General features: G+C 37.5%; 1 non-coding gene across 1 annotated transcript; it reads left to right on the top strand.

Moving 5' to 3' along the window:
• Positions 1-10529: 10529 nt before the first annotated feature.
• Positions 10530-10637, top strand: LOC148571537 (small nucleolar RNA R71). The gene has a single exon (XR_015907859.1). It is a non-coding gene; the product is annotated as a small nucleolar RNA R71 (small nucleolar RNA).
• The last annotated feature ends 12078 nt before the right edge of the window (positions 10638-22715 follow it).

Raw genomic sequence — 22715 nt, 5'->3', positions numbered from 1 at the left:
ACAATAACTAAACGCATAGGCAAGATAAGAACAAAATATATAAATATAGAACCTTGCATTAAAGCTCCAAGATACAAGGTAGAAGCAAATAATTAAACAAAGTAAACATATATATAATTTACAAAAGAAACTAGTCACAGCTGCGGAGTTTAGGCCGACTAGTCAAGAAATACAACAGAGTTTTATAAAAGGCTTACTTCCTATCTCTCAAAGTTTAAAACAAAAACCTCTAAGGTAACCAAGTTATATATATTCAAAAGATCAGAGGATAACTACAACAAAAGTAAAGCAGGATAAAACAAAAGAGAAGCCATCCTCCATTCTGTCACCATGTCTGCAAACTCACCAAGGTGGGTTGTGACCTGCATATGAAAAATAACAACAACATATGGTATGAGAACCAGAGGTTCTCAGTATGGTAACAATGCCCAATATATAAGATATAAGGTCCCAAGACGCCAAAGGCAATCCTAGAACTTTACACCGATATAGAGATTTAAAACTTAGAAACAATTTAACAATCCATAAAGGGTTATCTAAATCCTAAGGAATCTCTAATAATAGAAACACCGTTGTCCCACAGCCTTCGCTAGTCTAACCTCCATGTGATCCCATCACCACCGCCTACCAAGCCTCCTCAATCCCAGCAGAAAGCACAATTAATGCAAATAAGTAGAGTACAAGTAATATACATATACAGCAAGTAAAACAAATAGTAAATAGGCATAAGATTCATTTAGGCATAACAGGAGTTAAGCAAAGCAAACAAGCATATAGAAGATGCATATGATGAATGCATGTTCCTATTGGCTATGATATCACATTGTCGACTATAAATTGCTAACTACACATCCTTTTGGATGTAGCCTTTCTGCCACATCAGTGATATAGTACCCTGCACACTATCGTTCTGATGATATAATGCCTGGCACACTGTTATTCCAAGGATATAGTGCCTGACACACTCTTGTGGCATAGAAGGTTATGTGAGCGGAATACTATCTCAGCCTTCACATCTCAACGTAAGCTGGATTAACCACTGTCCTTACGCCAGCTCCGCGACCTCGACAAGCGGGATTAACTTGCTCATGGCACAAGTTCATATAATTTACTCACAGTGATCACTGCTCATAGCACAAGTCCATGGATTCTCATCTCATCAATCTCATCAACCATGATCATTTAATTCCTATGTTCCAAACTCATCATTAGTCCTTAAAATTTTATCCTTTCAATACTCCCCCAATTCACTCATGTCATTCCATCCATAGTTCATCCCAAGCCTAAGTCACCGTCTCTAAGAATCAAATAGAAAATATCTAATCTTAAGTCATCTAACTTATCCTCAATAGTCTCAAGGCCTAATCACTAGTTATAAGTCTTAAATAGAAGTTATGGAAGTTTAGAAAGGTAGAGGAACCTTTAAAATGAAGAAAAACAAATTTCAGCAAAAAAGAGTCATGCGTACGCATGCACCTATCCGCGTACACATGCGTGTCAAAATGCACATGTCACGTACGCATGCTACACTCGCGTACACGAGATCTCATAACAGTAAAGGAGACTCGCGTCGTGTGCAACATGCCACGTACGCATGCCTCAAAAATCATCGTTTAGAAAGGTAGAGGAACCTTTAAAATGAAGAAAAACAAATTTCAGTAAAAAAGAGTCATGCGTACGCTTGCATGTCAAAATGCACATGTCGCGTACGCATGCTACACTCGTGTACACAAGATCTTATAACAGTAAAGGAGACTCGCATCGTGTGTAACATGCCACGTACGCATGCCTAAAAAATCATCGTTTTCGCATACGCACACCTATGCGGTGTAGGCATGGGTGCATGGTAGCAGCCAATCTCTGCGTCGCGTGTAGCAGTCGCATACACATGCCATTTAAAACTTAGAAATTTTTTAAAAGCTACAGAAATCATATTTTTATACCGAACTTCAAACACACATAATTTTTTCATTTTAAAATTTTTTTGTCCATTCTTCAAATGTCTTAAAACTCTCGGACCCAACTTTCATTTAAATTAATTTTTTGTCAAAAACAAAGGACCAGAGGCCAAGTTATCCCTAATCAAAGTTCATCAAAATAAGGTTTTACAAAATTTGGTAAAGTTCTCTAGTTTTTCAAAACTCCAAAACCAAACCAGTTCAAACATACTCAAAACAACCCAAATATCCATAATAAGCACTCTCCAACCATTTCTCAATCATATAACTATCAAAACCATTCAATCCTCACAATTTTCCTTAGGTTCTTATCAACATAATCATCACAAAGCATCATCAATCATTAACCGAATCCATCAAATTCTCATTCCTTAATTCAATCATCCCTCTTTAAATACCATACATACATCGATCATTAATCATCGATCATCATCACATTACAATCCACCACAATCATATTTCAAAACATACAATTATTCAACCTCCATCAATATGCATATGCCACAAACACATTTCAAACAATCATATATTCAATTCAATCTTATCCTATGGTCCGCTAGCCTAAGTTTGACGAAACATTACATATTACATAAAGAAAACTGAAACCATACCTTGGTCGATTTTCAACACTCTCAATTTCACCAAATTGATTCCAACCAAGCTTCCACAGGGTTCCTAAGTTCATCAAGCCACCAAACACAATCCACAAGCTCCAATAATCACAATTTTCAAGCTATACACAATTAATTTATGACAATTAATACCTAGGGTTCACCAAAATCACAAATCCATAAGGGTTTAGGGCATTCTTACCTTACCCAAAGGTGTTTGGGGTGCAAACCAATAATAACCCACTATTGGATGGCACCTAAACAACCAAAATACAAAATTTATTCAAAACCAAAACCTAAATTTTTGAAATTGTTAGGGCTGAATGAAGGAGTGTGAAACATGATTTCTTACCAAAAATTCTTAGGTAGAAATGACAGGCTCAGCAAGAGCTTCACGTAGCTGCAAACGGGATACAAATCGGAGCACTGTAGCTCGAGTTACAAGCAAATGAAGATGAAAGTGAATAGTGCCACTTCTTCTTCCTCTCTCAATTCTCAGTAGCAACCCTCTTTTGTGTGTGTGTGTGTGCGCGCGCGCACGTGTGTATGTGTGTTATGAGCTGATTTGGCTCACTAAAGTTGTTTATATATGTTGGTGTTGGGCCCAACTTGGGCCCGGTCCGACCGCTTAGCACTTTTGTTTTGTTTGGCCCAACTTTGGGCTAAAACCATTAAGATTAACGCCCGATTTTCAATTCTAAATATTTTCTAAGAATCTCTACAGTTTTACTTTCTCTCACGCAGTACCGGACAGACTTAAGCCGGTACTGCCAGCTAATTTACTGATACACATTTTTAAGCAATTTTTCGCAGAAAATTATATTTTTCCACTCGAAAAATATCATTGAATCTGAATCTCACATTTAAATTTTCAAATTAAAATGTCTAAATTTTTGAACCTATTCCAGGTAATTAATTTATTATTTTATTCTTAATTAAGCGATTGATTTAATTTCGCTTCTTACATTCTCCCTTCCTAATTAGGAATTTTGTCTCCAAAATTCAAATCACATGTTATATCCTCAAGACTCCTCCTTCCACGAAGTGTTCTACTACTTATCATCGTCAACCTAAGCAAGTCATCAAGGCATCTCATCTATCACAGTTCTATCGTGCCGATGCTCACTCCCGCCTTCCGCTGTGTCACTCTGATTAGTTGCCATTAAGAATCCGAATTGCTTAACTACACCCACCAGAAATCTCCTCTATTCCCATTAGTTCCTCCAACCAAACACTAAGTTCGGCCAGCCCTAACAGCAAAGTTCCATAGGATAAAACTATGCTAAACTTGGTCCTAGCAACATATCATACCAACTTTACATGCTTACTGGTGCACAAAATTGTGATATCTGGTAATGGCTCCAAAAACTTGGTGCTCTAATCTCAATTCATAATTTGTCACAACTTCGATACAACTAACCAACAAGTGCACTGGGTCGTCCAAGTAATAAACCGTACGTGAGTAAGGGTCGATCCCACGGAGATTGTTGGTATGAAGCAAGCTATGGTCACCTTGTAAATCTCAGTCAGGCGGATATAAAATAATTATGGAGTTTTCGAAATTAAATAATAAAAGAAGGATATAAATACTTATGTAAATCATTGGTGAAAATTTCAGATAAGCGCATAGAGATGCTTTCGTTCCTCTGAACCTCTGCTTTCCTGCTGCCTTCATCCAATCAATCCTACTCCTTTCCATGGCTGGCTTTATGTAAGGACATCACCGTTGTCAATGGCTACTTTGTATCCTCTCTGGAAAATGGTCCGATGCGCTGTCACTGCATGGCTAATCGTCTGGAGGCATCACCCTTGCCAATGGCTGCAATCCATCCTCTTGTGAAAATGGTCCAAATGCTCTGTCACAGCACGGCTAATCATCTGAGGTTCTCGATCATACTGGAATAGGATTCACTATCCTTTTGCGTCTGTCACTACGCCCAGCACTCACGAGTTTGAAGTTCGTCACAGTCATTCAATCCCAGAGTCCTACGCGAAATACCACAGGCAAGGTTTAGACTTTCCGGACTCTCATGAATGCCGCCATCAATCTAGCTTATGCCACGAAGATTCTGATTAAGAGATCTAAGAGATACTCATTCAATCTAAGGTAGAACGGAAGTGGTTGTCAGGCACGCGTTCATAGGGAATGGTGATGATTGTCACGTTCATCACATTCAGGTTGAAGTGCAAACGAATATCTTAGAAGCAAAATAAGATGAACTGAATAGAAAACAGTAGTACTTTGCATTAATCTTTGAGGAACAACAGAGCTCCACACCTTAATCTATGGAGTGTAGAAACTCTACCGTTTGAAAATACATAAGTGAATATAGAGGGTAAGCATGTCCGAGTGGCCAGCCTCCCATGGAGGTCTAGAGATCTAAAAATGATCAAAAGATGATCAAAAGATGTCTAATACAATAGTAAAAAGTCCTATTTATACTAAACTAGTTACTAGAGTTTACAGAAGTAAGCAATTGATGCATAAATCCACTTCCGGGGCCCACTTGGTGTGTGCTTGGACTGAGCTTGAATGTTCCACGTGCAGAGGCTCTTTCTGGAGTTGAACGCCAGGTTATAACGTATTTCTGGCGTTCAACTCTGGTTTGTGACTTGTTTCTGGCGTTTAACTCCAGACAGCAGCGTAGAACTGGCATTTAAAGTATGGACTATTATACATTTCTGAAAATCCCTGGATGTCTACTTTCCAACGCAATTGGAAGCGTGCCATTTTGAGTTCTGTAGCTCCAGAAAATCCACTTTGAGTGCAGGGAGGTCAGAATCCAACAGCATCAGCAGTCCTTCTTCTACCTCTGAATCTGATTTTTGCTCAAGTCCCTCAATTTCAGCCAGAAAATACCTGAAATCACAGAAAAACACACAAACTCATAGTAAAGTCCAGAAATGTGAATTTAACATAAAAACTAATGAAAACATCCCTAAAAGTAACTAGATTCTACTAAAAACATACTAAAAATAATGCCAAAAAGCGTATAAATTATCCGCTCATCACAACACCAAACTTAAATTGTTGCTTGTCCCCAAGCAACTGAAAATCAAATAGGATAAAAAGAAGAGAATATACTATAAATTCCAAACTATCAATGAAACATAGCTCCAATCAGATGAGCGGGACTTGTAGCTTTTTGCCTCTTGAATAGTTTTGGCATCCCACTTTATCCATTGAAGTTCAGAATGATTGGCTTCTATAGGAACTCAGAGTTCAGATAGTGTTATTGATTCTCCTAGTTCAGTATGATGATTCTTGAACACAGCTATTTTATGAGTCTTGGCCGTGGCCCTAAGCACTTTGTTTTCCAGTATTACCACCGGATACATAAATGCCACAGACACATAACTGGGTGAACCTTTTCAGATTGTGACTCAGCTTTGCTAAAGTCCCCAATTAGAGGTGTCCAGGGTTCTTAAGCACACTCTTCTTTTGCTTTGGACCTTGACTTTAACCGCTCAGTCTCAAGTTTTCACTTGACACCTTCACGCCACAAGCACATGGTTAGGGACAGCTTGGTTTAGCCGCTTAGGCCAGGATTTTATTCCTTTAGGCCCTCCTATCCACTGATGCTCAAAGCCTTGGGATCCTTTTTATTGCCCTTGCCTTTTGGTTTTAAGGGTTACTGGCTTTTTGCTCTTGCCTCTTGGTTTTAAGAGCTTTTGGCTTTTTCTGGTTGCTTTTTCTTTTTCTTTCTATTTTTTTTCGCTATTTTTTTTCTCTTTTTTTTTTTCTGCAAGCTTTGTTCTTTGCTGCTTTTTCTTGCTTCAAGAATCATTTTTATGATTTTTCAGATTATCAAATAACATGTCTCCTTGTCATCATTCTTTCAAGAGCCAACATATTTAACATTCATAAACAACAACTTCAAAAGACATATGCACTGTTCAAACATTCATTCAGAAAACAAGAAGCATTGTCACCACATCAATATAATTAAACTAAGTTCAAGGATAAATTTGAAACTCATGTACTTCTTGTTCTTTTGAATTATAACATTTTTCATTTAAGAGAGGTGATGGATTCATAGGACATTCATAACTTTAAGACATAGTTACTAACTACTAATGATCATGTAATAAGACACAAACATAGATAAGCACTTAACATAGAGAAAACAAAAAACAGAAAGTGAGAACAAGGAATGAGTCCACCTTAGTGATGGTGGCGTTTTCTTCTTGAGGAACTAATGATGTCCTTGAGCTCTTCTATGTCTCTTCCTTGTCTTTGTTGCTGCTCCTCCCTCATTGCTTTTTGATCTTCTCTGATTTCATGAAGGATGATGGAGTGCTCTTGATGTTCCACCCTTAGTTGTCCCATGTTGGAACTGAATTCTCTTAGGGAGGTGTTTATTTGCTCCCAATAGTTTTGTGGAGGAAAATGCATTTGAGGCATCTCCGGGATCTCATGATGATGAGCTTCATGCGTATCTTGAGCTCCATGAATGGGCTCTCTTGCTTGCTCCATCTTTTTCTTAGTGATGGGCTTCTCTTCCTCAATGTGAATGTCTCCTTCTATGAAAGCTCCAGCTGAGTAACATAGATGGCAAATAAGATGAGAAAAAGCTAGCCTTGCCCCAGGGGAGGGCTTTTCGGCTATTTTGTAGAGTTCAAGGGAGATGACTTCATGAACTTCTACTTCCTCTCCAATCATGATGCTATGGATCATGATGGCCTGATCCACAGTAACTTCAGATCGGTTGCTAGTGGGGATGATGGAGCGTTGGATGAACTCCAACCATCCTCTAGCCACAGGCTTGAGGTCCAGTCTTCTTAGTTGAACCAGCTTGCCTTTGGAGTCAATCTTCCATTGAGCTCCTTCCACACAAATGTCCATGAGGACTTGGTCCAACCTTTGATTAAAGTTGACCCTTCTAGTGTAGGGGCGCTCATCTCCTTGCATCATAGGCAAGTTAAACGCCAACCTCACATTCTCCGGGCTAAAATCTAAGTATTTCCCCCGAACCATTATAACATAATTTTTTGGATTCGGGTTCTTACTTTGATCATGGTTCCTAATGATCCATGCATTGGCATAGAACTCTTGAACCATTAGGATGCCGACTTGTTGGATGGGGTTTGTTAGGACTTCCCAACCTCTTCTTTGGATTTCATGTCGGATCTCCGGATACTCATTTTTCTTGAGTTTGAAAGGGACCTCGGGGATCACCTTCTTCTTGGCCACAACATCATAGAAGTGGTCTTGATGAGCTTTGGAGATGAACCTTTCCATCTCCCATGACTCGGAGGTGGAAGCTTTTGTCTTCCCCTTCCCTTTTCTAGAGGATTCTCCGGTCTTGGATGCCATCAATGGTAATGGAAAAACAAAAAGCTTATGCTTTTACCACACCAAACATAGAATTTTGCTCGCCCTCGAGTAAGAGAAGAAATAATAGATGAAGAAGAAGAAGAAAATATGGAGAGGAGGGGGGAGGTGTGTTTCGTCCAAGAAGAGAAAAGAGGGTTGTGTTGTGTGAAAATGAGGAAGAATGAAGGGTTATATATAGGGAAGGGAGGGGGGTAAGTTCGGCCATTTAGGGTGGGTTTGGGTGGGAAATTGATTTTGAATTTTGAAGGTAAGTGGAGTTTATGAGGTAGGTTTATGGGAAAGAGTGGATGGATGTGAGTGGTGAAGTGGTGATAGGGAAGAGAGATTGAGGTGATTGGTGAAGAGTTTTGGGGAAGAGTGTTTATGGGATTGTGTGAAAGAGGGGTGAGAAGAAGTAAGTGGAGGTAGGTGGGGATCCTGGGGGGTCCACAGATCCTGAGGTGATCCTGTGGGGTCCACAGATCCTGAGGTGTTCAAGGATTTACAACCTTGCACCCAATTAGGCATGCAAAATGCCCTTGCACACAACTCTGGGCGTTCAGCGCCAGATTGGTGCTTGTTCTGGGCGTTGAACGCCCATTTGTAGCCCATTTCTGGCGTTGAACGCCAGAACCATGCTTGTTCTGGGCGTTCAGCGCTAGCTCTTCTCCAGGGTGCATTTCTGGCGTTCAGCGCCAGAACCATGCTCTAATCTGGCGTTGAACGCGCAAAACATGCTTCTTACTAGCGTTTAAACGCCAGTAAGGTCTTCCTCCAGGGTGTGATTTTTCTTCTGCTGTTTTTGATTCCGTTTTTAATTTTTTTATATTTATTTTGTGACTCCACATGATCATGAACCTAATAAAACATGAAAATTAGATAAATAAACATTGGGTTGCCTCCCAACAAGCGCTTCTTTAATGTCAATAGCTTGACAGTGGGCTCTCATGGAGCCTCACAGATGTGCAGAGCTTTGTTGAGACCTCCTAACACCAAACTTAGAGTTTGGATATGGGGGTTTGACACCAAACTTAGAGTTTGGTTGTGGCCTCCCAACACCAAACTTAGAATTTGACTGTGGGGGCTTTGTTTGACTCTGCTTTGAGAGAAGCTTTTTATGCTTCCTCTCCATGGATGCAGAGAGAGATCCTTGAGTTGTAAACACAAGGTTGTCCTCATTTATTTGAAGGATCAATTCTCCTCTGTCCACATCAATCACAGCTCTTGCTGTGGCTAGGAAAGGTCTTCCTAGGATGATGGATTCATCCTCATCCTTCCCAGTATCTAGGACTATAAAATCAGTAGGGATGTAAAGGCCTTCAACCTTTACTAACACGTCCTCTACTTGTCCATAAGCCTGTTTTCTTGAATTGTCTGCCACTTCTAATGAGATTTTAGCAGCTTGCACCCCAAAGATTCCCAGTTTCTCTATTACAGAGAGGGGCATGAGGTTTATTCCTGAACCAAGGTCACACAGAGCCTTAAAGATCATGGTGCCTATGGTACAAGGTATTAAGAACTTTCCAGGATCCTGTTTCTTCTGAGGCAATGTCAGTTGATCCAGATCACGTAGTTCATTGGTGAACAAGAGAGGTTCATCTTCCCAAGTTTTAATGCCAAATAATTTGGCATTCAGCTTCATGATTGCACCAAGGTACTTGGTGACTTGCTCCTCAGTGACATCCTCATTCTCTTCAGAAGAGGAATACTCATCAGAGCTCATGAATGGCATAAGGAGGTTTAATGGAATCTCTATGGTCTCTAGTTGAGCCTCAGATTCTTTTGGTTCCTCAAAGGGAAGCTCCTTATTGATCACTGGGCGTCCCAGGAGGTTTTCCTCAATGGGATTCACGTCCTCTCCCACCCTTACAGGTTCGGCCATGGTAATTAATTCAATGGCCTTGCATTCTCCTTTTGGATTCTCTTCTGTATTGCTTGGGAGAGTACTAGGAGGGATTTCAGTGATCCTTTTACTCAGCTGGCCCACTTGTGCCTCCAAATTCCTAATGGAGGACCTTGTTTCTTCATGAAACTTACAGTGGCCTTAGATAGATCAGAGATTAAATTTGCTAAGCTAGATGGATTCTGCTCAGAATTCTCTGTCTGTTGCTGAGTGGATGATGGAAAAGGTTTACTATTGTTAAACCTATTTCTTCCACCATTATTAAAGCCTTGTTGAGGCCTTTGTTGATCCTTCCATGAGAGATTTGGGTGATTTTTCCATGATGGATTATAGGTGTTTCCATAAGGTTCACCCATATAATTTACCTCTGCTATTGCAGGGTTTTCAGGATCATAAGCTTCTTCTTCAGAAGATGCCTCTTGAGTACTGTTGGATGTAGCTTGCATTCCATTCAGACTCTGAGAAATCATATTAACTTGCTGAGTCAATATTTTATTCTGAGCTAATATAGCATTCAGAGTATCAATTTCAAGAACTCCCTTCTTCATAGGCATCCTATTATTCACAAGATTCCTTTCAGAAGTGTACATGAACTGGTTATTAGCAACCATGTCAATGAGTTCTTGAGCTTCTGCAGGCATTTTTTTTAGGTGAATGGATCCACCTGCAGAGGTATCCAATGACATTTTAGCTAATTCAGACAGACCATCATAGAATATATCAAGGATGGTCCATTCTGAAAGCATGTCAGAAGGACACTTTTTGGTCAGTCCTTTGTATCTCTCCCAAGCTTCATAGAGGGATTCACCTTCTTTCTATCTGAAGGTTTGAACATCCACTCTAAGCTTGCTCAGCTTTTGAGGAGGAAAGAACTTGGCTAAGAAAGCCTTGACCAGCTTATCCCAAGAGTTCAGGCTATCCTTAGGTTGAGAGTCCAACCATATTCTAGCTCTGTCTCTCACAGCAAAAGGGAAAAGCATGAGCCTGTAGACTTCAGGATCTACTCCATTAGTCTTAACAGTATCACAGATCTGCAAGAATTCAGTTAAGAACTGAAAAGGATCTTCAGATGGAAGTCCATAAAACTTGCAGTTCTGCTGCATCAGAGAAACTAATTGAGGTTTCAGCTCAAAATTGTTTGCTCCAATGGCAGGAATGGAGATGCTTCTTCCATGTAAATTGGAATTAGGTGCAGTAAAGTCACCAAGCATTCTCCTTGCATTATTATTATTTTCGGCTGCCATCTCCTCTTCTTGTTCGAAAATTTCTGAAAGGTGCTTGCTAGATTGTTGTAATTTAGTTTCTCTTAGTTTCCTCTTCAGAGTCCTTTCAGGTTCTGGATCTGCTTCAACAAGAATATTCTTGTCTTTGCTCCTGCTCATATGAAAAAGAGGGTCAGAAAAATAATAATAATAATAATAATAATAATAGGGATCCTTTTTACCACAGTATAGAGGTCCCTGTGTGAATAGAAGAAAAGAAGAAGAGAAAATCTGAACTCAGAGAGAGAGAGAGAGGGGGTTCGGATTTTTCGTGAGTGAGGAAGAGATGTTAGTAAATAAATAAACAAATAGAAGAAGATGAGAGGGGGAAGTGAATTTTCGAAAATAATTTTTGAAAAAGAGTTAGTGGTTTTCGAAAATAGTTTTTGAAAAAGGTTAGTAATTTTTGAAATTTTAAAATCAAAAGTTAAAATAATTAGTTAATTAAAAAAAAATTTTGAAAAAGAGGGAGGATATTTTCGAAAATTAGAGAGAGAAAGAGTTAGTTAGGTAGTTTTGAAAAAGATAAGAAACAAACAAAAAGTTAGTTAGTTAGTTGAAACGAATTTTGAAAATCAATTTTTGAAAAGATAAGAAGATAAGAAGTTAGAAAAGATATTTTAAAATAAAATTTTTAAAAAAAGATAAGATAAGGAGATATTTTTGAAAAGATATGATTGAAATTAGTTTTGAAAAAGATTTGATTTTTAAAATCACAATTAATGACTTGATTCACAAGAAATCACAAGATATGATTCTAGAACTCAAAGTTTGAATCTTTCTTAACAAGCAAGTAACAAACTTGAAATTTTTGAATCAAAACATTAATTGATGATGTTATTTTCAAAAATTAGGAGATAAAGATAAGAAAAAGATTTTTGAAAATATTTTAAAAATTTTCAAAAATAACTAAGAAAAATGAAAAAGATTTGATTTTTGAAAAAGATTTTGAAAAAGATAAGATTTTTAAATTGAAAATTTGATTTGACTCATAAAAACAACTAGATTTTAAAAATTTTTGAAAAGTCAAATCTAATTTTCGAAATTTTAAGAGAGAAAAAGGGGAAGATATTTTTTTGATTTTTGAATTTTTAATGATGAGAGAGAAAAACATGAAAATGATGCAATGCATGAAGATTTTTTAGATCAAAACAATGAATGCATGCAAGAATGCTATGAATGTCAAGATGAACACCAAGAACACTTTGAAGATCATGATGAACATCAAGAACATATTTTTGAAAATTTTTATATGCAAAGAAAATATGTAAGACACCAAACTTAGAAATCTTTCATGTTTAGACACTATGAATGCAAAAATGCACATGAAAAATAAGAAAAGATGCAAAACAAGAAAACATCAAGATCAAACAAGAAGACTTACCAAGAACAACTTGAAGATCATGAAGAACACCATGAATGCATGAATTTTTCGAAAAATGCAAGATGAATATGCAATTGACACCAAACTTAAAATCTGACTCAAGACTCAAACAAGAAACACAAAATATTTTTGATTTTTATGATTTTATTAATTTTTTTTTTGGATTTTTTGAAAATTAATGTGAAAAAAAATAAGGATTCCGAAATTTTTAATATGAATTCCAGGAATCTTATGCTCTTTAGTCTAAAGCTCCAATCAAAGGGTCAGGCATGGCTTAATAGCCAGCCAAGCTTTAGTATGTAACTCAAACATGACATGCCTGACATTCCCTACCCAGAAGGATTAGATATGGCTTTACAACCAGTCAGGCTTCAACATGCTTCATGAAACACTAGAATTCATTCTTAAAAATTCTGAAGAAAAATATATTTTTGAAAATATTTTTATTTTAAAATTTTTTTTTTCGAAAACAAAGGAGAAATTTTTGAAAGATTTTTTTGAAAAATTTTTGAAAATAAAACAAAAAGAAAATTACCTAATCCGAGCAACAAGATGAACCGTCAGTTGTCCAAACTCGAACAATCTCCGGCAACAGCGCCAAAAACTTGGTGCACGAAATTGTGATATCTGGTAATGGCTCCAAAAACTTGGTGCTCTAATCTCAATTCATAATTTGTCACAACTTCGATACAACTAACCAGTAAGTGCACTGGGTCGTTCAAGTAATAAACCTTAAGTGAGTAAGGGTCGATCCCACGGAGATTGTTGGTATGAAGCAAGCTATGGTCACCTTGTAAATCTCAGTCAGGCGGATATAAAATAATTATGGAGTTTTCGAAATTAAATAATAAAAGAAGGATATAAATACTTATGTAAATCATTGGTGAGAATTTCAGATAAGCGCATAGAGATGCTTTCGTTCCTCTGAACCTTTGCTTTCCTGCTGCCTTCATCCAATCAATCCTACTCCTTTCCATGGCTGGCTTTATGTAAGGACATCACCGTTGTCAATGGCTACTTTGTATCTTCTCTGAAAAATGGTCCGATGCGCTGTCACTGCATGGCTAATCGTCTGGAGGCATCACCCTTGCCAATGGCTGCAATCCATCCTCTTGTGAAAATGGTCTAAATGCTCTGTCACAGCACGACTAATCATCTGAGGTTCTCGATCATACTGGAATAGGATTCACTATCCTTTTGCATCTGTCACTACGCCCAGCACTCGCGAGTTTGAAGTTTGTCACAGTCATTCAATCCCAGAGTCCTACTCGGAATACCACAGACAAGGTTTAGACTTTCCGGACTCTCATGAATGCCGCCATCAATCTAGCTTATGCCACGAAGATTCTGATTAAGAGATCTAAGAGATACTCATTCAATCTAAGGTAGAACGGAAGTGGTTGTCAGGCACGCGTTCATAGGGAATGATGATGATTGTCACGTTCATCACATTCAGGTTGAAGTGCAAACGAATATCTTAGAAGCGAAATAAGATGAACTGAATAGAAAACAGTAGTACTTTGCATTAATCTTTGAGGAACAGCAGAGCTCCACACCTTAATCTATTGAGTGTAGAAACTCTACCGTTTGAAAATACATAAGTGAATATAGAGGGTAAGCATCGCCGAGTGGCCAGCCTCCCATGGAGGTCTAGAGATCTAAAAATGATCAAAAGATGATCAAAAGATGTCTAATACAATAGTAAAAAGTCCTATTTATACTAAACTAGTTACTAGGGTTTACAGAAGTAAGTAATTGATGCATAAATCCACTTCCGGGGACCACTTGGTGTGTGCTTGGGCTGAGCTTGAATGTTCCACATGCAGAGGCTCTTTCTGGAGTTGAACGCCAGGTTATAACGTATTTCTGGCGTTCAACTCTGGTTTGTGACTTGTTTCTGGCGTTTAACTCCAGACAGCAGCATAGAACTGGCATTCAACGCCCTTTTACGTTGTCTAAAATCGTTCAAAGTATGGACTATTATACATTGCTGGAAAGCCCTTGATGTCTACTTTCGAACGCAATTGGAAGCGCACCATTTTGAGTTCTGTAGCTCCAGAAAATCCACTTTGAGTGCAGGGAGGTCAGAATCCAACAACATCAGTAGTCCTTCTTCTACCTCTGAATCTGATTTTTGCTCAAGTCCCTCAATTTCAGCCAGAAAATACCTGAAATCACAGAAAAACACACAAACTCATAGTAAAGTCCAGAAATATGAATTTAACATAAAAACTAATGAAAACATCCCTAAAAGTAACTAGATTCTACTAAAAACATACTAAAAACAATGCCAAAAAGCGTATAAATTATCCGCTCATCACTTACCTCTCATCAGAGAATCCCCGACTTCGTCGCCTCACTCGCGTCCATAGCGAACACATGGTCTAGTTGTTGATTCTGACCCGCATTTTGGTTTCCCCCACGACAACAGTTTTTGGCAAGGTGTCCAGGCAGTCCACAAGTATAGCATAGATGACTTCTCCTCATTTGGTAAAATTGGTCATTGTTGTTCCTTCCAAAGTTCCCTTGACCTAGAAGACGCTGAGGAGCATGTCCATCTCTCTTAAAGCTCTATCCCCTCGGTGAAAAGTACTCTCCATGACCTCGGTTGTCAATATCACCACGATTTTCTGTTACCACCGCTACCTTCTTGACACAGTCCTCTACAACCCTTGCCTTGTTCACTAGTTCCGAGAACCTCCTTATCTCCAACGGAGCCACAATAGTCATAATGTCATCCTTGAGCCCTCGTGACAAATTCTCAAAAATATTCAAAGCTCCTCGAACTTGCTGGTGTACTCTGCTACAGTCATAAACCCTTGCTTCAGCTGCATGAGTTCCAACTCTCTTGCCTCTTGATGCGTGAGAATCTTTACCCTATTTTCTGCTTATTTTCTAGGTAAATTAAGTTAGAATTTAGTGAGTTTAATTATATTTTAGTGTTAAAATCATCTTTAGATGCTACTTGGAGTTGTTTTAGTGTTTCAATCATTTCAGGTGAAATTTCGGATCAATTTGGCAGAGTTTTAGGCAAGAACAAAAAGAATTGAAGCTGCCCACCAAGGAGCTAAATGCCAAGCTGGTGTTTAGCGCCAGCAACTCAGCATTGGAAAGAATCGTTCTGGCCCTTTGGGCGCTAAACGCCAAAGTTGGCGTTTAGCACCAGGCAATCCGGATCAAACTTCACTCTTGGAGCATCTTTAGTTAGATTTAGCTTTTAATTATTGTTTTATCTTTTATTTTTGTAAAGTTTATTTACAAACAAAATATTTTAGGTTTAGAATTTATTATTTTTATCTTAGTTTCAAATCAAAATAGGTTAGATATAAAAGGGAAAAGATTCATTCTTTGTGGGGGATCTTCTCACTTCAGCACTTACACACTTTTCTAAACCCTAGTTTTCTCTCTAAAGCATGAGCCACTAAACCTCCTTGGTTAAGGTTAGAAGCTCTATTTATTTATATGGATTGAGACTATTGCTTTTCAATTTTAATTAATGTATTGATTCAGTTTCAAGGAATACTTTCGTTCTTAATTTTATGAATCTGGGTGGATCGGAAGAATGATCCTTATTCTATATGAGTTCTTGTGATTCTTGGAAGAGATATCTCACCTAAACAATAGCTTGAAAGTAAATTCCTCCTAAATCGTTAATTACTTGAACTAATCGAGATACGTAACATATAATCCTCTTTGCTTTGAGTAATTAGGGTTTTTGTGGCCATAAACTAGAATTGCACTTCACCCTCTAATCGAAATTAAGTGACTAAGACATTGGCAGTTAACTAGGTTAGAGGAGACTAAATCACTAAGACATTAGGGTTTAGTTACTAACAGTTTTCCATGAAATGAATCTTGCATGATTAAAATAGTTGGTAAGAAAACTTAATTCGGACGAATACACAACTCTGACACCTTAACTACCTTCTCTCATATATTTCACACCATTCTCACTATTTGTATTTTCTACTCTTTGAATTACTGTTTGATGCTTTTGAACCCCAAAACATCCCTTTCTGCTTGCCTGATGATGAGCGGATATTTTATACGCTTTTTGCCATCATTTTTATATAATTTTTATTATGTTTTATTTAAGTTTTACTGAGTTTTCATAGGTTTTAGTGCAAAACTCACATTTTTGGGTTCTACTTTGAATTTGTGTGTTTTTATGCAATTTCAGGTATTTTTTGGCTGAAATTGAGGAGCTGGAGCAAATGTCTGAGTTAGAGGCAGAGAAATCACTGCATATGCTGTTAGGATCTGACCTCCTTGCACTCGAAAGAGAGTTTCTGGAGCTACAAAAGTCCAAATGGAGCATTCTTAATGGCTATGTAAATATAACATCCAGAGCTTTTTAGCAATGTATAATTGTCCATACTTTGCTTCAGAATTAAAGGCCAAAACTAGCGTTCAACGCCAGCCATCTACCCTAGTGACGAAGACCAAAAGTAGGTTAGGAGTTTCACAAAGTAGATTTTTCGTTGCAAGTATAGCTCTAAACCAACAATTGACCCTAATTAAATTATTATTCTAAAGATTGTCACAATTCAAAGTAAATATAAACGGAGAGTATTTAGACTCCCGGGTTGTCTTCCCTAGGAACTAATGCCAATGAGTGCTTAAGATTGGTTGTGGGAAGCAAAGGGGTTTTAATGATTGAAATAAACAAATAAAGAGATAAAAGAACAAGCCAAAATTGCAATTAATAAACTAATAAAGGAATAAAAGAACTATGTATGTAATATGGACAAGTAATGCTATAAAGTGATGGAAAAGTGGTTCAAAACATAAATGAAACCTTGACTTGGGATGATTTATGGAATCCCTTCCTTGCCATAACCATAACTATGATAATTATGATGGGTTAATCTCACTAAGTCAACCCTTAACATCGAAGGATAGGTCGAGTGAGCATAATTGTCATTAATCCACAAATCCTAGCTAACTTACCAAATTGGTTGGTAAAAAGCTAGCGTTAGTGGAAACAATAACAACTAACAACCCAAGAATTATCACTAAATATTGGACATTATGGCTCTAGTAATCCATACACTCATTTTCTCAAGGCAAGGGATAGAAATCTACCCCATAATTAAAATTGGCATTTCATCAAACACCTAATAGGCATAATCATAAAATATGGCAAAATTGGGAAAATGATGAAAGCTATAAACCACAAATGATCAAAATCAATAAAAGCAACTCAAACAAACATGCAATAATAATCAAACATCAAATTAACCAACTAGAAATCTAAAATTGTAAAACTATGTATATATTGACAAAGAAAGTGAAATGTAAGAAAGTGTAGAACAAGTAGTGTAAATAAAAGAGAAATTAAAGAGATACTTACAATGAAATAACTATAATCCAAAATCAAACTTGACGTATAAAATACTACAAACCCTAATTAAGAACCCTAAGAAAGAATTTCCAAATCTACACTACTCCTACTCATAAGGTGTTTTTCTACCCTCCTAAGACCTAATGAAAAACATTTTCTTCATATGTGATGTTGCCCCCTTCATATAGCCTTTGATTTCAGCATCCAAGCCTTCAAAAATGGGCCAAAAGAACCCCAAAACGCGAGTCTACGTGACTTTTTAATAGAGGCACACATTGGGACCTGTACGTACGTACAGACATGTGCGCACGCACACTCTGCCAAAATCTCTTCCTATGCGTACGCACAAGAAGTTGTGTGCACACACACTAGGCGATGCTTGAATGGACGCGCAACACGCACGATGCGGCTCACGCGCATGCGTGGCTCTGCTCTGATGGTTGTGTGTACGCACGCAGGTCTGTGCGTATGCACATATCGCTGTGCTCTTCTCCTTTGATTCTTCATGCATCCTCCACTTTGCATGCTCCTTTTCCATTCTCTCCAAGCCATTCCTACCTTATACATCTAAAATCACTCACAAACAACATCAAGGCATCGAATGGAAGGCAAATGGGATAAAATTAATCAAATTAGGCACAAAAGAGCATGTTTTCATAATCAAGCACAAATTAGGAGGAAAGTTCAAAAGCATGCTATTTAAGGGAATAAGTGCAAGTTTATATGATGAAATCCATTCAATTTCAACCAAAAATCATCATCAAATATGGATTCATCAATTCTCCCACACTTAAACAATAGCATGTCCTCATGCTAAACACATACAAAGGAGAAGGATAAATGGGCAAGCAAATTATTCAATGCAACTACTTACAAGCATGCAACTATGCTATATACTATATATATATATATATCTATCTATAATGCCTATTGATTTTGTGAAAACAAACAATCAAATTTCCAAGTAAGAGTATAGACATATAGGGCTAAGCAAAGAAGTGGTTCAATGCAATCAAAATCTAAAGAATTGACTCACTCATCAAAATGAAGGAACTTGCAAGAATGCATGATGAGAAGGGTGGAAATATAGAATTGAGTGATCGAATCCTCACTAGGTGTGTATACACTATCATCACTCGATATTTAGGGTTTAATCACTCAAATCTCCTCTAATCATACTTTCAAGGATTTTCTTTTCATCTAACAATCAACAAGTATTTGATGCATGTATGCAAGTATCATGAGGTCTTTAGAAGGTTGTAATGGGGTTGGGGTAAGGGTGAGATGAATATATGGCTAAGTAGACTAAAAGATTGAATCTTTGATTAGCTTAAGTATCCAACTCAACCTATATCAATCAACCCACAAAAATTCATTCTAGCCACCCATTACTTCTTTTCACACACATTCATGCCTTAGTTTCCATTCAAAACACATATGCATTTCTTATTCATTTTTTTTCTTTTGGGGAAACCTTTGTCCCCTTTTTGCTATATTATATTTATTTTCTACTTTTTTTTCTTTTTTTCTTTTTTTTCTGTGACAAATGCATATGGTTAAAGCAAATTGACACATGAATGTGCACCCATTTTCCAAATTTTTCAATAAGTACCCAAAACAAAATTTGTCTCTACCAATGCTTCCCAAAGATTCTCCCGCACTTAAATAACACACACATCTTAACCTAAATTAATCAAAGATACAATTCAAGGTCATTTCATGGTTTTACGCTTAGAGTTTTGATGTGGTTACAAACAAAAGGGATTAAAAAGCTCAAGATTGGCTAACAATGGTAGATGTAAGGGTATGGCTATATGGGTAAGTAAGCTTAATTCCAAAACGGCTTCAATCATACTCAATGCATTTAAACATCAATCATTAAAAATAAAGAATCAAGCAAATCTAAGATCGCAATCATAGAAAGAGCATGGCACACAATGAACAAAAATAGTGGTTAAAAATTGTAACCACTCAATATAAGCCCAAAAATTCACAAGGTATTTTGTTCTATCTCTCTTCTATGTTCCACAAAATTTCATTCAAGCAAGTTTAAAAACAATTTTCTAAATCAATTCAATAGAAAGCCCAAAAAATAAAATTCTTGGAAATCTTTGTTGTTTTTTACCAAAATTATTTTCTATATGTATGTATGATGTGATGGATGCAATTTCAAGAGTTTCCTAGTTCTATTCCTAATTTTCAACATCGCAAAGAAAAACTAACATGAACAATTAGGACAAAATTGAACTAGGCATTATACTATTCATATCATCCAATCACAACTTCTATCTATGAAATATATACTAAGAAAAAGATGTAAAAATGCAACATTCAATAGCTAGAAATAAACTATGCATAAGCTAAGATATATATACTAGAAGAAAATGGAATGTAGCAGTCAAAGATACTCTAAATATCTACAAGAGACATAATAAAAAGAAACAAAGATAAAGTGTAAAGTATTCGGAAAAGAGAATTTACACCCCAAAATGACGAATCCTCCCCCACACTTAAGCATTGCACGGTCCTCCGTGCACGAACACGATCCGGAGAGAATGTCTCTAAGTTCCTCCACCTTCGGTTGGCGGATTCTGGGGCTTGGGTTGTGTGAAAACCGCCAAGTCCAATGTATTCTCGGCATCTCCATCCTCGGTTTCCTCCTCCTCACCCGGCTCCTTGCCTTTATGTCTCATCCTAAAAAAGAATGAATAAAGTATAATTAAGAATCATAGGGCAAGTAGCACAAAAAAGGTAAAGGAAGGAGTAAATAAGCATCTAATTGAGGAATTTTGCATAGTGGTGTGGTATGATAGAAAGATGAGCCATGTGTGTATTCCAATTATGTGCGCGGTTATAATACACACAACGACCGGTTAAAATGGCATCCACATAATCAAAAAGTAAGAATGAGTTCCTCAATTAAATGGCCTAAGATGCAAGTAATGGATGAGAAACATTTAAGCACATGCAAACTTAGGCAACTACAACAAGAGTGAATTGAATGGAGGAATTATTAGATTTTGAAGTTGTGCAAGTGAAAGAGAAAAATTGATATAAATTAGCACAACAAATAATAACCAATGTAATGATGAAAAGAAAATTACTTATTCATCCTTAGGAAAAATCAAATAATCACATGGTTAAGGTGTTTGTTACAAAAAGGTGACAAACTTGATAGAATCAAGTTAAGCCAACTCAAAAAAATGCAAAGCATTAACAAGAAACAAGGACCTTGTAATGTGATTATATTGACTTTAAAACTATGGTGAACAAGCAATTCAATTCAATTCACTAAATTCCATGTGCACTCATAAAAGTTTTCACCTAATATGCAACAAAAAGGTAGATGTGCAAATCCAATTAGGTGCTAGTAATTTAAGGCAAAGAACAAGTGCATTGATGAAATTCAATCAACAAGCAACCCAATCAATCAACAGGAAAACACTTGCAACTTATTTAATTACTAAGATGAAAAATCAAATGCAAAGAAAACTAAGTAAAACAAGTAGAAAAAGATGGAAAATGAAAGGTAGGGGAGGGATGGAGGGGGTGGAAGTGCGTTAGGGCTTAAGGAAAATCACAAACAAAATTTTGCCCAAAACAGCACTTGTGCGTACGCACATGATGAGCGGATAATTTATACGCTTTTTGACATTGTTTTTAGTATGTTTTTAGTAGGATCTAGTTACTTTTAGGGATGTTTTCATTAGTTTTTATGTTAAATTCACATTTCTGGACTTTACTATGAGTTTGTGTATTTTTCTGTGATTTCAGGTATTTTCTGGCTGAAATTGAGGGACTTGAGCAGAAATCAGATTCAGAGGTTGAAAAAGGACTGCTGATGCTGTTGGATTCTGACCTCCCTGTACTCAAAGTGGATTTTCTGGAGCTACAGAACTCGAAATGGCGCGCTTCCAATTGCGTTGGAAAGTAGACATCCAGGGCTTTCCAGAAATATATAATAGTCCATACTTTGGCCAAGAATAGATGATGTAAACTGGCGTTCAACGCCAGCTTTCTACCCAAATCTGGCGTCCAGCGCCAGAAAAGGAGCCAAAACAAGAGTTGAACGCCCAAACTGGCACAAAAGCTGGCGTTCAACTCCAAGAAAGACCTCTACACGTGCAACACTCAAGCTCAGCCCAAACACACACCAAGTGGGCCCCGAAAGTGGATTTATGCATCAATTACTTACTCATGTAAACCCTAGTAGCTATTTTATTATAAATAGGACCTTTTACTAGTCTTTTTGACAGTCTTGGGATCTGTGGATTATTTTGGATCCTGTGATCACGTTTTGGGCTCTGGCCATCTCAGCCATGCCTGGACCTTCACTTATGTATTTTCATACGGTAGAGTTTCTACACTCCATAGATTAAGGTGTGGAGCTCTGCTGTTCCTCAAAGATTAATGCAAAGTACTTCTGTTTTCTATTCAATTCATCTTATTTCGCTTCTAAGATATCCATTCGCACCCAAGAACGTGATGAAGGTGATGATTATGTGTGACGCTCATCACCATTCTCCCCTATGAACATGTGCCTGACAAACACTTCCGTTCTACATGAAATAAGCTAGAATGAATATCTCTTAGATCTCTTAATCAGAATCTTCGTGGCGTAAGCTAGAATGATGGCGGCATTCAAGAGAATCCGGAAAGTCTAAACCTTGTCTGTGGTATTCCGAGTAGGATTCAGTGATTGAATGACTGTGACGAGCTTCAAACTCGCGAGTGCTGGGCGTTAGTGACAGACGCAAAAGGAGGGTGAATCCTATTCCAGCATGATCGAGAACCGACAGATGATTAGCCGTGCTGTGACAGAGCATGTGAGCATATTTTTCACTGAGAGGAGGGGATGTAGCCACTGACAACGGTGATGCCCTTGCATAAAGCCAGCCATGGAAAGGAGTAAGATTGATTGGATGAAGATAGCAGG

Source organism: Arachis ipaensis, chromosome B3 (genome assembly GCF_059453495.1).
Source record: "Arachis ipaensis isolate K30076 ecotype BB chromosome B3, ASM5945349v1, whole genome shotgun sequence".
Classification (NCBI taxonomy): Eukaryota; Viridiplantae; Streptophyta; class Magnoliopsida; order Fabales; family Fabaceae; genus Arachis; species Arachis ipaensis.
This window is presented reverse-complemented; position numbering and strand designations above follow the sequence as displayed.